The sequence below is a fragment of the Humulus lupulus genome, chromosome 5 (genome assembly GCF_963169125.1).
Source record: "Humulus lupulus chromosome 5, drHumLupu1.1, whole genome shotgun sequence".
Taxonomy (NCBI): domain Eukaryota; kingdom Viridiplantae; phylum Streptophyta; class Magnoliopsida; order Rosales; family Cannabaceae; genus Humulus; species Humulus lupulus.
This window is the reverse complement of record NC_084797.1, coordinates 56,252,593-56,271,741: the sequence shown is the minus strand read 5'-3', so window position 1 is coordinate 56,271,741 and position 19,149 is coordinate 56,252,593. Positions and strand designations below refer to the sequence as shown.

Genomic DNA, 19,149 nt, shown 5'->3' with positions numbered 1-19,149 from the left:
AGGGGAGTACCAAGCTCGAGGAATCAAAATGGCAGCTTGTCTAGCTAAGGTTAAAGGTGAACTATTTGAATTCGACTTCTATTCCATCGATCAGGTTCCCCGCAAACAAAATACTAATATTGACGCTCTAGCTCGACTCACCACCACCAAAGTAGCGGACACATTAAATGTGGTCCCCGTAGAATTCTTGGAGCAACCAAGTATCGAGAAAGAGTTAGTTGAAGTCAGAGTAATTTGTACAGAACTAACATAGATGACTCCTATTGTCGAGTACCTCATGACTGGTAAGCTACTAGAAGATCGAAAGAATGCAAGGAAATTAGTTTATTATGCCCACAATTTTTTATGGTTGAAAGAATTCTCCAGAGGCGAGGCCATTCATTGCCCCTCCTAAGATGGGTTCTTCTTGAGGAAGCATAAACCATCCTTCGAAAAGTACATGAAAGGTTTTGTGGAGACCATGAAAGGTATTAAGGCAAGGCTACTTCTGGCCTACACTCAAAAAGGACTCGACCTCATATTTCCTAAAGTGCGATAAATGTCAGTGTTTTGCCACTATTGCTCGAGCAAGACCCATGGAGCTTCCCACGATTTCATCGCCTTCGCCATTTGCTATATGGTGGTTTGACTTAATCGACTCATTGCCAACTAGAAAGGGAGGAGTTTGCTATGCAGTCGTTGCCATTGATTATTTAACAAAGTAGGTTTAGGCCGAACCCCTAGCGACTTTAACCTCAAAGAGAGTCTTAGATTGACAACCTTTTGTGAGAAATATGGCATAAAGAAGAGTTTCTCCTCGGTAGCATACTCTCATGCTAATGGGCAGGTCGAGGCAGTAAACAAAACCCTGAAGGCGAGCTTAAAGCAGCAACTAGAAGATGTTAAAGGGCTATGGCCAGACCATCTTACACAAGTGCTATGGGCCTACAAGATTTCACATCACACATCTACTGGGCACACACCCTTCTCTCTCACCTTTGGAAGCAAGGGTATGCTCCCAATGGAGGCTCTAGTAATAAAACATAAGCAAGCCTACAACCAGGATTAGAATCATGACCTGCTTAATGCATCCTTGGATTTCATTGAAGAGCAGCAGAAGGAATCTCAATTATAGCTTACCCATTACCAGCAAAGAGTCACTCACTACTTTGACTCGAAATTCAAAGGAAGAAGACTCGAACTGGGTGATCTAATGCTCCAAAGGGTATTTTTGTCAAACAAAGATCCTAAAGATGGTGTATTGGGACCGAACTGGGGAGGAACCTACCATATCGTAGAAATTTTATGTGAAGGGACCTTCAAACTAGCTTGGTTAAGTGGAGAATTGGTCCCCCGAACCTAGAATGCTCTACATCTCAAAAAATACTATTAGTAATAGGACAATTTTGTTAAGATTTTAGTGTTTTTTGTATTTTTTTTTTGTGTAAGGATTATTTATAAAAGTCATTTTATTCTAATAACACAGGATTGCAAAGTAATTTAAACGTGGAATCAATATTTTATCTTATTTTTGTGATGTATCAGGAGCTCATTTTGTAAGAGCGATCTAGAATATTCATAAATTCTAATCGCTTGGGGGGCATATAACCCTCGAAAAGTCTTTGAAGCATTCAACAAATTTATATAACAGTTGCGCAACTTAGAATTTGGAAAACTTATTATTCTACGACTTTTTAAAGCTTGAATTTTCATAGAAATTTTGAATTTGAACTAAGTTAAAAAATTCAAAGTAAAACAAAACCTAGAAATCAACTAGGAAAACTCCTTGATATAACTAGGTCCGGGGAATTATTTTTCTATCATTTTTTTACTTATTTACTTTTACTTCTTTCCATTTTCTTTCCTTTTCTCCCATTCCAACATTCCCTCTTCTCTTTTTCTTCTTCAAGCTCTCTATCACCATCCTCATTTTTTTCCCTCTTCATCACTACTCTAATCTTTTATGATCCATTCTCCTCACATTAAACTTTTCTTGCTTTATTTCTATCATGTATTACTCTACACTATATTTCTGAAGTTTTTCTCGATTGAAAAGTGGAGATGAACAAGAGTTTCCATTCCATCTCAACTAAGGTTATTTCTTTTATTTTGGTTTGATTCTTTGCTTTATTTTGATGATAATTGGAGGATTGGACTGTGTTTGTGTGATGATATGTACTTTTGGAGAAGATTTAACGTCTCTAGAGGTGTTGGAGGTGTGTAGTTCTTTAATGCATATCAAGTATTTGATAAAATGCTCCATTGATATATTCCATTGATTTTTGAGGAATTACTTGAATTTTGTGGATGGTTTTAATTTGTTTATTCTTGGAGATACATTAGCAAGTTGGGAGTGATTGATTTTGGTAATTATGCATTAATTTAGTATATGTGGGATGTTGGTATTTTTTTATGATTGGTGATTTTCATTGAAGGTTGGAGAGATTTGGTGTTTTGTGAGAGGTAGTTTGAGTTCAAGAGTGTTGTTGATTTTAAGAGTGTTTCTAGGGGTCTTTGATTATTGCTTATGGGGCTTAAAAAGAAAAGAATTGAGGCCTCTACCTCGAAGTCCTTTATTGTACAACACTCTTTTTTGAATGATGAGGCAAAGGCTAAATATAATTTGTATAATGATCGGAATAAGAAGATTATCATGGAATCTTCTTTTCAGCCAGCGCCACGTGATGGCAATTTGTTGAGCATCATTCAAGAACTTGGATGGCAATGCTTATGTGAGGTTTCCATCATCAGGAATATGATTGTGGTTAGAGAATTTTATGCTAATGGCACCCAACAAAGAGTGAACAATTTTGTGATGGTAAGGGGTCGAATGGTTAATTTTTCTTCGTCAGTGATTAATGCATATTATGGGTTTCCATGAGTTTTGGATGATGAATATCATACTATGGTGAGAGAGGGACCAGATTACAAATTTATTTCAAGTCAGCTTGCTCCCCCTAGTGTGGATTGGAATTATTCTACTACTGATTCGACAGTGCCTCGTAATGTGCTTAGTACAGTGTTGAATCCTTATCCGAAAGCATGGCATAGTTTTATTTGTTCCACATTGATGCCCTCTAAGAATAAGTCTAAGATTCTGGTTGACCGAATGATTTTGTTGTATTGTATTTGTTATCCCCAAAATTTCAGTTCGATGACGTGGCAATCAGAAGTGACAAGTGGCAATGCATGGTCAGTAAATGGCACATTAATAGTCAATAAAGGTATTGGCTCTTCAGAGTTGTGATATTACTGGTCATGAAAATTATTTATCTAGTATGGAAGTGATTTGACCGAGCAGGTAGAATTTTTTTCCGACCAGTAAAGATTTTTGCCTGACCAGTAAAATGTTCTGGCCGACCAGTGGAGTATTTTGGCCGACCAGTCATTTGTTTTGCCTGACCAGTAAAGCGTTTTGCTAGACCAGAAATGTGTCATGCTAGACAAGAGATGTGTCATGCTAGACCAGAGATGTGTAATGCTAGACCAGAGGTGTGCTAGAGGAGTGCTTTGCCGATGCCGACCAGAGGTGTGCTTTGCCTATGCCAACAAGAGGTGCTTGCCTATGTAGACTGGTGTGTTGTCTTGGCCGATCAGTCACTTCGGGGATGGATTTGGTTGGTCCATGGATCAGAATCTCAGAAGATACCGTCTAGTGACTCTTCAGAAAAGCCACAGTAACAGCTTCAACCGGAATCATTCTTAACTACCGCGGGAATCTCTCTGATATCCTGGAATAGTAGCTATATTATTGTAATTTAAATTCATTTATATTTTATTAATTAAAATATGTTGGAAGAACCAAGGACCCGGTCAAGGGGATATATCTAATGTACAATCCATGAGCCTATAAATAAATGGCTCACAACATCATTTAGGGAGATCTGATCTTTGGAGACTGAGAAAAACTCTCTAGTTTTGAGACTTTGGGATTGTTACTTGGGACATTCTTGGGGTATTTTCTAAGAGAGCTTAGAGAGAAAAAACTTGTATTCTTTAGAGAGACAAACTCTGTATTTTTCTACTTACACTTGAGATACTCAGTTGATACAGGTTCATCTGAACTTAAGTGTAGATCTATATATCACAACTCCAAGTGGATTAGGCTATTACCAATAAATTGGGGCTGAACAACTATAAAATTATCAGTGTCGTATTTTCTCTTGAAGGTTTACTATAGTTTTGACGTCTATTCGTCATTAGCCAAAATCGTGGTCAACATTTTGGTGCTTTGATTGAGAGCCTGAAGGGATGAAACACACGACTATCACATCAAGATGATGCCCAAGAATACCAATGTGGCATCCAAAAAGTCAGGCACGTCAAAAGAGCCTGCTAAAAAAGAAGGTCCTGGACCGCAGAACTCAGAGACTGAGCCCAGGGTTTTTCTTGAGGAGACCACTCCAGAAGTTGAACAACTCCAGGAAGCAATAGGTGCTTTCCAAGAGGAGATGATGCAATTCAATGCTCGGAAGGAGTCTTTCGCTGAAGAGATGGCCAGGCAGAGAGCTGTGTTAGAGCTGCAAAGGCGCGATATGGAGGCCAGAAGTGAAGAGATCAGACAACGACAGGATGAAGTCGACCGGAGACATCATGAAGCAGCACTTGCTCTAGAAGTGGCTACCCAATTGGCCCAAGCGAATGCTCAAGCCGCGGCACAAGCAGCCACCCAGGGAGCAAGAAATAATAATGCTGGTCAGAGGACCACTGACAGAGCCAATTCTCGGGGACCGGACAGAAGCAGGAGTAACCCCCTGTTCGTGAAGGTGATGGGGTCAAATCCGGAACTGCCTCAATGCAAAGAGAGAACTCTAGAACCACTTCCAGGAGCCACCAATCAGAAATTTCAAGATCCGGAAGTCGCCGATTAGGCAGTAAGAAGACTCCACCCAGGCAGGATCAGACCAGGACTCCTCGAGATAAGAGGACTTCACAGTTCAAAGATGGGCATGGTCATGATGAGGCTGATAGTCATCACACCGACCAGTCAAAGGATAAAGAAGACAACAACCCACAAGGAGGAAAAGACTGCCCGGGACGTATTGAAAAGCCTCCACTACACACCCCAGCCAGCAGCGAGTGGGAGAGAGCAAGTCTCGCGTAGTAAGCCCTCTGAAAAATAAAAAAGTACAGTGTTCGATCGGGCATAATTGCATGCTTCCCAAAAGGATCTAAAGGACGTTTTCACCAACAAGAGGAGGACCATCCCGGTCGAAGGGAAAAATCTGAACCGCCCTGCCAGTCAAGTAGAAATACTTGACGACAGTGCACCAGATGGTAATGCCCGACCAGGCGGTCAAGTCCTTGGAACTTCGTTAGTTGCACCAGTTATCCAAGCCCAGCTTGACGTGCTAGCGACTGCAGTGCAAGTTTTGTCTAAATGACCTTTCGGGATGGATGCGATAAACCACTGGAGTGGCAGCCCATTTTGTGCCCGGATTAGAACAGCCCAGCTGCCGGCAAAATATAAAGCACCAATGCTGCCAATATATACAGAAAAGGCAGATCACATTAGACATGTTGGGAAATTTGAGGACCAGATGGAACTGCTCAGGGTAAGTGACGATTATCGGTGTAGAGTTTTCTTGACTACTTTGTCAGATACTGCCCAGGAATGGTATTGGAAGTTTAAGCCAAACTCCATTACCTCTTGGGAAGCATTCAGGAAGGAGTTTTGTAAACAATTCAGTGCTGCTCGGACTCCACCAGTTTATGCCAACCACTTGGATGATATCAAACAAGGGAAGGATGAATCTCTAAAGAATTATATACAAAGATTCATGAGAGAAGCCAATAGATCAATTGTTGTCGGAGACGAGGGGAAGATGGTTGCAATATCCTCTAGGATAACTTATCGAAGCCCCTTGTGGGATAGTATACATTGCAATCCAATCTCAACACTCCAACAATTTCTTGACCGAGCAGACAAGTGTATGAAATTAGATGAAGTAATCGAGAAAGAGAAGAATGGCATAAACAATCTAGGTAGATCAGCTGACCCTCTTAAGAATGGTGGAAAGAAACATGGGAATAACGGGTCTGACAACCATGAAGAAAAGAAGGCTAAGTCGAGTTCAAACGAAAAGCCAACCAAGTATGAGCCTCAGTTCACTAATTACACCACTCTCTCAACTAGCCGAGCGAAAATATGTCTTGCTAGTCATGAAGAGGTTCCCTACAAGAAACCTCCACCCATCAGGAAAGAGATGAGTAAGAGAGACATGAATAATTTTTGTCGTTTCCATGGAGATTATGGTCACGACACGAATGAATGCAATCACCTCAAGGACGAGATAGAATTTCTTCTCCAGTCGGGAAAGTTGAGAAAGTATCGGGCAGAGACACCACAAAGAGAAGGAGGCACCAACAATTATGGGTTCAAATGACGGAGATCTCCACCCTTGCAACCTGGATCTGTGGACTTTACCTTAGACACTATATGGTCCACACTACTTGGCTCAGGATAATAACAAAGAAAAGGAGAGGTATGCCCAGATACTTTGACATGAGCTGGAGTGCTAGGATCAGATTAGGTGAACGGAGCTTGATCAAGAACCACTGGAATGGTGAGCATCGGAGGATATATTGTCACTAAATACCGCTTTCAGAGTGGTAGTTTAATTGCAAGTTGTTTAACTTGTTATTTAAATTTGGTTTATGAGCAGGTTATTTGCTGACCAGTCATCTATTTTTGAACAATTTTTGTTGTTTTAGACTTGTTATTAGACACGTTTTGTCCTTTTTTTACGAGTAATAAAAGAGACTACGCGCAGCGTGGTCGATTCATGCTACAAATGTGCATGTGTGTTAATTATTTGAACAGTGTTCAACTGGTCGGTAAAATTGGACAGCATTCAACTGGTCGATACGTTCAAGCAGTGTTCAACTACTCGAATATTTTCCATATATTCTATGTCTTTCACGAGTAATTAATTGCTCGAACAGATTTGGCCAAGTAGCAAGTGACTAAGGATCTTTCAACCCTCGATCACTTGGGGGGCACATGGGGTATACTGGTATATAATTTAACACAGGCAATAAGAGCACGAGTTAACATATCTGTTTTTAGGCTGACTTGTAAATTTTCAAAGTCCAAAAAGACCATAAAGCTAACTTGTTTGACAAGGCTTAGGTAACTCGGAATTTTTTTTAAATTTCAAGTAAGAAGGAGATATTTGTGTGACAATAAACATTATTCTCATAAAATGTTAGAGCAATAAGAGTGTGAGAAAGTATACTTAGTATGGACTTATGAAATGTCTAGAATTTCTACGTTAGAAAACTAAGTACTCATGCAAAAATTTAAGACATACATTAGAATGACTTTACTATTCACACAAAACTTATAATGTCTTAAGTCTAAAAAGACTTAGAATGTTTCAAGTTAGCAAAGAAAAGTAAAGTATAAATGCCAACAGCTTGGCGTTACGAGAAAAATATCAAAGCTGCTAAGCATCAGTTGTCTTCACAAAAGTATAAAAAAAAGAGTACACTACTAGCCATATCAAAGTTCAGTTGGTCAGGTGTAAAGTTTTCCTGGTCGGGAGAACATATACAACTTCCCTGGTCGGCTGAGCATGTTTCACTGGTTGAGTAGGAAACTTTCTTGATGGATAGGAAGCTCTCAGGTTGGCTAAGAGTGTCTATTGGTCGGGTAAACTAGTCCATGACTAGTTAACACCATCGTCAACATCCAGGACCTTCTTTGGTCGGAGTGATAGAGCAGGAGAGGCAGGCACATTAATCTTTGCTTGTGCTTCAACCAATTGATCATTCAAGACCTTGACCAGCTCCTTATAGTCTACTGCTCAGTGTTGTGCATGACTAACAGTGATGAGTCCCTAGAGTAAACCAAACAAACATAAGTCAATCAATGTTAAGAAAAAATATTTACTACCCAGTAAAATATTTTATGAGTAATAAAATTATTTTTTATTCCCCAAATAAACATGTTGAGGGCAACAATAATAAGCAAAAAAAAAATTTGGTGCCAATAATGCATGAACCATTTTTTTTACAAGCCCAAAGACTTATGAGCGTGCGTGTTCGAGCGGATGGGGGCGGGTGTCCGGTCGATGGGTGTGTGCATCCGAGCGGATGAGCGTGTCCGATCAGTGGGTGTGTTCATCTGAGCAGATGAGCGTGCATGTCCGATCGGTGGGCGTGTGCATCTGAGCGGCTGGGCCATGCATCCAAGAGTCCTATTGCCCGAGGAGGCCACGCCAAGGAGCCTGGTGCTTCCGAGGGTCCGCGTCCGAGGGTTGCCATACGAGAAACCTAGTGCGTCCGAGGATCTGGAAGAGTGTCCGATCGGCTGGGCGTTGGTCCAAGTAGATGGCATGCATCCGAGCTGTTCTTGTGGTGTCTGAATGAATGGAAGAGTGTCCGATCGGCTGGGTTCTGGTCTGAGCAGATGGCGTGGTCCGAGCAGATGGTGTGGTGCCCGAGTGGATGCGTGGTGTGCGAGTGATGGTGCCCTGGTGTCCGAGTGATGGTTCCATTACATCCGAGCAGACGGTGGCATACCCGAGCGGCTTGGGGGGCATGTTTATGGTGCCCTTGGTGATTCTCAAAGAAGATGACCGATCGGCCATACACATGCTTTCCCAATAAATTATTTTTGAGGGGACAACAAATCTCAAGGGCATGGGACACAAACATGTTTTTCTTACTCATGGGGTACTACAACAAGATCAAAAAAGGGTATTTTAAAAATTCAAAAGGAAAAGTTCAATCGTGGGTTTACTACAAAAGTGAAAGTTACTAATTGGATGGAAGCTTTTGGATGACCTCAAAAACATTTTGCTAGAGAAAAAGTTTTTCATACGAGTAAATCATATAATAAAATTGAGGGGCAAATGTTATCCCCAAAAATTTCAGTTCGATGACGTGGCAATCAGAAGTGACAAGTGGCAATGCATGGTCAGTAAATGGCACATTAACAGTCAATAAATGTATTGGATCTTCGGAGTTGTTATATTACTGGTCATGAAAGTTATTTATCTGGTTTGGAAGTGATTTGACCGACCAGGTATAATTTTTGTCCGACCGGTAAATATTTTTGACTGACCAGTAAAATGTTCTGGCCGACTAGTGGAGTATTTTGGCCGACCAGTCAGTTGTTTTGCCCGACCAGTAAAGTGTTTTGCTAGAACAGAAATGTGTCATGCTAGACTAGAAATATGTCATGCTAGACCAGAGATGTGTCATGCTAGACTAGAGGTGTGCTAGAGGAGTGCTTTGCTTATACTGACAAGAGGTGTGCTAGAGGTGTGCTTTGCCAATGCCGATGAAAGGTGCTTGCCTATGTAGACCGGTGAGTTGTCTTGGCCGATCAGTCACTTCGGGGATGGATTTGGTTAGTCCATGGATCAGAATCTCAGAAGTTAACGTCTAGTGACTCTTCATAAAAGCCTCAGTAACAGCTTCAACCTCAATCATTCTCAACTGCCGCGGGAATCTCTCAGATATCCCGGAATAATAGCTTTATAATTGTAATTTAAATTCATTTATATTTTATTAATTAAAGTCTGTTGGAAGAACCAAGGACCTGGTCAAAGGGATATATCTGATGTACGATCCATGAGCCTATAAATAAATGGCTCATGGCATCATTTAGGGAGATCTGATCTTTGGAGACTAAGAAAAACTCTCTAGTTTTGAGACTTTAGGATTGTTACTTGGGGCATTTTCTAAGAGAGCTTAGAGAGAAAAAACTTGTATTCTTTAGAGAGAGACACTCAGTATTTTTCTACTTACACTTGAGAAACTCAGTGGACACAGGTTTATCTGATCTTTAGTGTGGATCTATATATCACAACTCCAAGTGGATTAGGCTATTACCAATAAATTGGGGCAGAACCACTATAAAATTATCATTATCGTATTTTCTCTTGAAGGTTTATTGTAGTTTTGACTTCTATTCGTCGTTTGCCAAAATCGTGGTCAACAGTATTTGTGCGGGCAAGTCTATCGATGTTGGACTATTAATTCAGGATAGTATTTTGAAGATTATGAGGGCTGCTACTATTAGTGTTCATGGTCATGCCACAATTTCCGAGCATGTTTCATGATCCCTACCATTCTCCAACGCCTGAGGAGCCACCCGTTACTAATGACGGTGATTATATGGCCACGATCCTTAGTCTGGCTGTGTTGTATTCTTTTCTTTCCTTGTTATTTTTAGGTTAAACAGTGGGGACACTGTTTTTATTAAGTTTAGGGGGAAATAGTTTATTTTTCTGTTCTTTTATTTTCATTTATTTTATATTTCTGTTTTTAGTTGGGTGAACTTTTGGTTTTTTTAGTTTTTATTTTATTTTTAAGTTTTATTGGATGAATGTACTTGACTAAATAGAGATGTTGACTTTATTACTCATGGGTTTCGATGATGACTACTATGTTTTATTTGATGTATATTGACTGTTTGCTTGGCTTGTCTTACTCGGTGTTAATATTATTATCTCTCGTTGAAGTATCTCTTTATGATTCATATTCAATATGTGGCTTTGTGGGTATTGTAGAGACTTGGATTCATTTTGTTTGACATAGATACAACTAGAGTTTCCTTAATCAATTTGTTGAGGCGAAATCCTAGATCTTTGTTATGTAGAGATGATAGAGGCATATTCTTTGAATCGTTTGAGCCAAAAAGCTAACCTATATATATATATATTTCCTTTTGTTTCCCTTTTTGAGCTATTGTAACATTCTTATTCTTTGTTATTTTAACACATTTTGAGCTTGTGACATGCCAATTTCAACTTGATTAATTTTTATCTTTTTAACCTCTTTTGCACCATAAGCATAGGATTGAATTTTATTGATTTTTGGAATGTGTTGTAAAGTAGGGGAATGTGTTGTAAAGTAGGGGAATGTGATATATTATGATTGTGTGATTGGAAAATAGATGATGTGTGGGGTTTCAATTTAAAAAGTGAGTTACTCTTCAATTGTATTGATTGTAAAGTTGTTTTTCAAAATAAACAGAAAAAAAAAAGAGAAAGATGAATGTTTTTGAAAGAAAAAAATGTTGAAATGCAAAATTAAAAAAAAAAAAAACAAGTTTGGGGGAAGTAGTAACTCAATGATGAAAAAAAATATAGATGCAAGGAATGAGATAGTGAAAAAAATGTTTTGGGAAAAAGGGGAGTTTTATAGTATAAAGTTAGTTCTTTTGTAAGTTTATGGTGTGAAGTATGCCTAAATGTCCATTTTAATCCACCATTGACCCGATCCTAATGTTATAAACCAAATGAAGACCTATTGATTTACATGATATTTGATTTACATTAGTGGAGACAAGTTGATCAAGTGAGCTTATGGTTGTTTTGACTATGTGATTTGTTTGTTATTTTTGTCTTGATGCACATGAGCTACATATTTGTTTGAGATTATTAAAGATGTTTGGTATACAATGAGATTATAATATTAAAATTTGATTATTGATTTGTTGAAATTCTAGTCTTATGCTTTAATCCACATATTCGGTGACTGAAAAAGAGTTAGTAATTTGAGAATTTAACCCTTGAGTCTAAATAAACATTCTTGATTTGGTTGTGTTAGTCTTTTTTAGTGTTTAAGAGTTCGTTGTTTTGGTTAAGGTTAGCTATTACTAAATGTCTCTTTTGCTTGAGGACAATAAATTGTTCAAGTTTGGGGGTGGGATGAGTGCATGTTTTATGCACTCAAATATTGATTTTTATCCTTAGAATGATTTTGTTTTCCATAATTTTTGTGTAGATTTGATGAGTTTCCTTTAATTGTGCATGAATTTAGTTTTTAGGTGCTTTGAATATTATTTCGGGTGTTCAAGTTAGAGAAGGATGCGTTATGTCGCTCCTGAGATGCAAGAAGTCGCTGAAATTCGAGAAAAAAAATTCAAACCTAGAAAGTCGCCTGACATAAGGCGATGCATCGCCTAGTATAGGCGACGCGTCGCTTGGGTATAGGCGACACATCGCCTGTCGCGCAACAAAAATAGGAAAACATGTTTTTTCACATGCTTCCCACTTGAATTCAAAAGTAAGACGGCTAAGGCGGTTTCTAGAGACTAGGGCACGACCACAACACATATATAAAGGAAAAGAAACACATTTGGATGAATGGGACTCATTGGAGAAGGATCTAAGAAGTGAATCAAGCAATATCAATGAAGTTCTTTAGTGTTCTTTGCTTTTCTTCTTTATTTCTTTGTTCTTTTAAGATAATTACAATGTGTTTGGGATTATAAACCACATCGTGTATGACTAATTTTCTTATTTTGTTAGGGTGTAGATGGATCTCTTGACATGATTTTATATCTATGATTAAATGCAAAGTCTATTTTAGTTCAATATTGTTCTTGTGTCCTACTTTGAATCATTGTTGCTTTAATTATGATTTTTCATATTTCTCTTTATAGTATATGAATTATAATTAGGGTTGTATTTAGATTGTGAAAATTATTATTTGAGAGGGGAACATTCAAATAATCCGCCAGCAGGTAGAAAAACTTAGGTTGTGTGAGATCCAGATATAAGCATAAATCTAGGTAACCGAGATAATTCTAGATTGTGAAATCGAGAGGTGGAATATTTAGGATTATTTCTAGAGTGAAACTTAATGATGGTGAGGATAAATGGTCATATAGAGATATAGAGTAGGTATCACTTACACATTTTTTATGCGACACTCGAGAGAGAGTATAGAGATAAAACAACGCACTAGGTTTTTGAACATATTTGATTGATTTAGGCACATTAATGATTAGGGGTAAAATTTTTAGAGAGTGAAGTTGAAACCTTAACAATTGTTATTATCTTTAGTCTATTCACATTTAGCTATTTGTTCTTTAAAATTCATAGTTATTTCTTATTTTGCTTCTTGTTATCTTTCGAAATTGATTGCTTAGATAGAGTTAGGATTTAGTGTTTGCTATATTTAATTTATTTAATTGATTTTAATCCTTGTGGGATAATATCTGTCTTTAGACTACTTTACTACTTGTTCGATTTGTGCACTTGCAAGTATATTCATTATTTTTCGCAATAAGTTTTTGGCGCCGTTGTGAGGGATTAAAAAGAAATTAAAATTGAATTACTATAGAAAAGAAAATATTAGATTTTAATCTAAGTATTTTTTTTTGTTTACTAACTTTGGTTTCTAAATTTGTTATTGTTAAAGATTTATGCGAAAAGCTAGTCCCTCGAATCTCCTACCATTAGATTCTGAAATTGAAATAATTGTATCTTCTATAAGGAGAGAGTGACGACCTAGATCACAAAAAATGGCAGACCAAGGGAATAATAATGTTCATGTGAACAACAATAATGTACCAGCCAACAACAATAATGCTCTTGTGAGTGCACCAACAAACCGGACCTTGAGAGACTATTTTAGGCCGGTTGTGAATGACAATTAATCGAGCATTCAAAGACAACAAGTGAATGTCAACAATTTTGAGCTTAAACCATCCTTGGTTAACATGGTGCAACAAAATCAATATTCTGGCCTAGCTGATGAAGACCCCAATATTCACTTGGCAACTTTCTTGGAGATTTGTGGCACGATCAAGATCAATGAGGGTCACAGTAGATACTATAAGATTGAATCTATTTTCATTTTCGTTGAGAGATAGAGCTCGAGCTTGGTTTCAATCTATACCTCTAAGAAATGTGACTACTTGGGAGGATATGGCATAGAAATTCCTCACCAATTTTTTCCTGCCATATAAAACGTGACAACTAAGGGCTGAGATTACTCAATTTAGACAGATGGAGTCTGAGCAATAGTATGAAGCATGGAATAGATTTAAGGAGATGCTTAGAAAATGTCTTCAACATGGCATAGAGGATTGGTTTCAGATTAAACTATTCTATAGTGGGTTGAATGGTCCAAGAAGATCACATACTGGTCCATTCTATCAAAGATACCGACAGAAGCATTAATCTTGTTTGAGGATATTTCAATGAATAATTGTCAATGGCAGAGTGAGAGATCAGCAGTTAGAAAGGCAGCTGGGGTTTTTGAAGTAGACCAAATAACGTCACCGATGGCACAGATGTCTGCTTTGACTAATCAGATTAAGGGTCTAACTGATAATAAATTAACGACAAGTCAAGAAACAGTGAATTTGGTTCAAGCTTCTAGTTCAAATGGGATGATAGATGAACAATGCCAATATGTCAATCTGAACTACAACTTTAGGCCCAACAACAACTTGCCCACATACTACCATCCTGGCCTTCACAATCATGAAAAAATTTCCTATGCCAACAATAGAAATGTTCCCCAACCACCTCAAGAGCCACCTAGACAAATGGTGGAGAAGCCTTCACCATCACTTGAAGAGTTACTGAGGACTTACATAGTGGACTCCAAGGCAAGGCTAGATCAACATGACACTCGTCTCAACAATATTTAAACACATTGTACTAATATGGGAGCAATGATGAAGACATTGGAAACACAAGTGGGTCAATTGGACAATACCATGAAGAATCAAGTGTCTAGATCTTTTCCTAGTGATACAGTGAAGAATCCAAAAGAATGCAATGCAATCACTTTAAGGAGTGGAAAAGAATTGGACGCTCCTACAGTTGAGATGAAAAAGGTTTATGAAATCCCAATGAATGGTGAGAAAGAAGAAGACAAGCAAAAGGAGGAGATTCCGAAGAAAGAGCCATTGGTGGCTAATCCGGGTCCAATTACTTTTCAGGAAAACCCACCCAAGATTGCTAGTCCATTACCATTTGTAAGAGAGTTGATGTATTTACTCCATGCTCAAGAGACTTTTTCTAGACCATGTTTCATAATGATCCTTTGGAACTATGTTTGACAACACTGATTTCTAAAGAGGACCTTGGGGTGGATTTTGTCATGAATGATGTGGAGGTGGTTGATAGTGTCTTTGCTTTAGAAGCATTATCGTTATAAAAGGAGGTGCCAAAGAAGGAAGATATCTACAAGGCCCTAACTATTGATAATAGCTCAGAGAAAAAGAATACTACTAGTGATGGGCTTGTTTTGAAGCAATTACCCGCTCATCTTTGATGTGCATTTTTGGGGATGGATCTACAAAACTCATAATTACATCGGCATCATTGAGTGAGGAAGATGAAAGGAAGTTGTTAGAGTCTTTAAAGAGGTATTCATCCGCCTTTGCTTGGTCAATTTTATATATTAAAGGCATTAGTCCGGCTATTTGTATGCACAAGATTCTTATGGAGGACTCTTATAAGCCTTCTATTGAACACCAATGACGACTAAATCCAACTATGAAAGAGGTGGTGAGAGCGGAAGTATTGAAGCTTTTGAATTCTGGAATTATTTATGCCATTTCTGATAGTTCATGGGTGAGTCTGGTTCAAGTGGTACCGAATAAAGGAAGAATGACGATTGTAACGAGTGAAAAGAATGAGTTGATTCCCACTCGTACTATGATGGGGTGGAGAGTGTGTATTGATTATAGGAAGATTAATAAGGCAACTCAAAAGAATCATTTTCCCTTGCCTTTCATTGACCAAATGTTAGATTGCTTGGCAGGCCATGATTTTTATTGTTTCCTAGATGGTTATTCGGGATATAACAATTATTGCTCCAGAGGTCCAAGAGAAGATCACATTTACTTGTCCATATGGTACATTTTCTTTTCATAGGATCCCGTTTGGTTTGTGTAATGGACCAGCCACTTTTCAAAGTTGTATGATGGCCATTTTTGCCAACTTGGTGGAGAATATAATGGAGGTATTTATGGACGATATTTCAGTTTTTGGTTCCTCATTTGACTCTTGTTTGTGCAACCTTGAGATAGTTCTCAAAAGATGTGTGGAGACCAATCTTGTTCTTAATTGGGAGAAATGTCATTTCATGGTTAAGGAGGGGATTGTACCTGGGCATCGAGTTTCTTCTTTGGGTTTGGAGGTCGATAAAGCAAAAGTTTCCCCTATTGAGACCTTACCACCACCAACTAATGTGTAGGGGATTCGAAGTTTTCTACGCCATGCCGGTTTTCATAGGCGATTTTATTTCCCGTAAAATCTCTTAACGTCCTATTGAGACCTTACCACCACCAACTAATGTAACGACCGGTAAAATCTCTTAACATAATTTGCGAAAAACATAACCATTTTCTAAAATATGGTAACCGAATATCCATATAAAAAAAACTTTTCAAAACATACAATAGTTTGAAAGTATGTGCATACTTAAAAGTGAATTATAGTTTTAGAATTTTAAAACATTCAACGAGCCCAAAATAAATTGTTAGTTATCATACGGGTTCTAATCTGAAAACGTAAATTCTCAAAAGGTCAGTCCACATGTACATGCTCGCAGATAAACTCCAATGCTCACTGATCCACTTTGCCGTTGAGATTACCTACAACACGAAACAACTAGGTAAGCAAAACGCTTAGGAAGAACAACTTAACAAAAATAACCACATGAACAGAGCAAGAACTTAATTAACTGTAACTAGGCAGACAATAAACGCAGAATAGGATTCTGATGAAACTGAACCCTAACATACAATTTAAGAATGTGAGAACGTCCTGGAAAACATATGGTCATGCTTCATAACAAAAATTTATAACCTGAAGGTACACATGCACGTAGAAAATCCCAAAGCATACATACAGTCTTAACTGGTAACATACATACTTACTTACTCAGTCATATCACAACATACATACTTAGTCATTCGTATCATATCATACATATATACTTCGGGTTCAGGAGGAACCTTCAACATATCTTAACATATCTCACCATTGTGTCGGTGGGTGTAAAGAAGTTACACCGATTACCCAGACTCCTAGAGGAATTCGGCATACTTTCTTAGCCATAGAGATTTGATTCTGGAATTAACTTACTTATGTTTCTCGGAGTTTAACCGGACTCCTATGTCACGGTTTTGATTCTGGAATTAACTTACTTATGTGTCACGGAGTTTAACTGGACTCCTATGTCACGGGTATTAAGCCGGACTTCTTACATATCGCGATGTCCAACCGACCTTAACCACACACACATCGGTGGTGAACTATACTTCTTACATATCAGGATGGCTAACTGACTTAACCACACAGGCATCGGTGGTGAACTAGACTTCTTACATATCGCGATGGCCGAACGACTTAGCCACACAGGCATCAGTGGCAAACCAGACTTCTTACATATCGTGATGGCTAGCCGACTTAGCCACATAGACATCGGTGGCGAACTGGATTTCTTACATATCACGATGGCCAACCAACATAGCCACACAGGCATCGGTGGTGAACCAGAGTTCTTACATATCGCGATGACCAACGAACTTAGCCACATAGGCATCAGTGATGAACTAGACTTCTTACATATCACGATGGCTAACTTACTTAGCCACACATGCATCAGTGGCAAACCATTTTCTCACATAGTTCCCCAGTGGCTAGCCGAAGTTCATAGTTGTCACGGTAGCTAGCCGAGCTGCTTACCTTAGTCATGAGTATGCAAATTCTCTTGGAAAATAGTCTTGAGTAAACATTCTAGGTCTAGTTAAAATTATTAACTATTAACTCAGTTATCTAAACTACTCATTAAAGTGTTGTAGCCAAACATATCATAAGTTCTCTTACACGGATTCCTTAGCTCTTGCTTGTGGAAACCTTCTATCCAGAAGCGAGCCTTCACGCCTAGATAACACTGTAGTGAAACCACACAGTGACTCGGACTAAACTATGGCATATTATTATAGTTAATATTCCACAATAGCTACATGAAATAAATTCTTTGGGACTCTATACACTTCATAGTGTATAAGGCCGGATTTCGTTTCAGTCTTAACATTATCATAGGAAAATCGGTCTCGCCGCATCACGCTCACCGCCATGAATTTTAATATTCTTTATATGAAGAACTCACTTACTAGATAAGTCCTATTTTGGTTTTAGGAAAAAGGAGTTATACTCAACTCATATCTTTAGAAAATACCAACCAACTTGTCGTCTTCATCTGAAATTTTACCGTTTTTACCATTTACGAAAATACCACTTATTGATCTGTTTCAAATAATATTTAACAATGTCATACACTCAATTAAAGGTTCTACAAAACTCAAACTCCCATTCTTACCAATTCCCACCCATAACCTAGGATCTCTCCTTATGTTTTTTTTTTTGGAAAGAAGGGTAATTGGACCCTTAACTTGTAAAATGGTAAAAATCAACTTTTCATTAATGTTTGAAATGCTACCTTTCAGTTTTTAGGAAAACTTTAGAAACTTTATTTCTCTTAAACCGTAACACATTGTTCTCTGAAATTGTACAGGAGTCCTTGTACACATCTTAACTAATTCTCTACAAAATGTTATAATTTTTGGGGTGGCAAAACCCATTTGAATGTTTAAAGCAATCTGAGCAGTACCTGCTGCCCAAAAGTTTTCCCCAGATTTTATGGTAAATTTTAAAATTTATTTCTCTTACATTGTAGCACAACTTTTCTGAAATTTTACAGGGATATTTATACTTGTCTAAATTAGGTTCCTAAAAAATTTCATAATTTTTAGAATAATAATATCAACCAAATGTTTAAAACCATTTGGGCACTGCTTCCTGCCCAGAAGTATAGTTTCTAGATTCTAGGGAAAATTTTGAAAAATTATCTCTCTTATACCTTAACATATTTTTCTTTAAAATTTCACAGTGACCCTTAAACATGTTTAAGCTAACATCTTACAAAATTTCATAGCTTTTTTATTAGGAAAACCCGTTCAAAGGTCAAAACAATTTGGGCAGTGCATGCTGCCTTGAAATTTTCCAGATTTACATCAAGATGTCAAAAAGTTAATAACTTCGGTTTGAAAGCACAATTTTGGAATTTGCAAAAGCCTAAACTCAAGTACTCATCTGGAACTATCTAACCCTCAAGCATAAAATAAACTTCAAAAACCAACAAATCAGCCTATACAACTAGATCTAACATCAATAACAAAATATAACTCAAAACCAACCAAAGATCTACCTTTGATGGTTCTAGCTTGGAGATGATAGTCCTTTGCTTGTCCAAACTTCCTTCTTAAATTCTATACCCTCAAACTAAGCTCCATAGGTTTTACATGCAGATTTTTAAGAGAGTGTTAGAGTAGGAGATTTTAGATGAATGGAAAAACACAAAGATTCTAGAACCCTTACCTTTGTTTTCACTAAATCA

At 37.9% G+C, this 19,149-nt stretch overlaps 1 non-coding gene across 1 annotated transcript; it reads right to left on the bottom strand.

Annotated features, from left to right (window-relative positions):
• Window positions 1–13,700: 13,700 nt before the first annotated feature.
• LOC133781247 (small nucleolar RNA R71) lies at window positions 13,701–13,807 on the bottom strand. Its single transcript, XR_009870033.1, has one exon. It is a non-coding gene; the product is annotated as a small nucleolar RNA R71 (small nucleolar RNA).
• Between the last annotated feature and the right edge of the window lie 5,342 nt (window positions 13,808–19,149).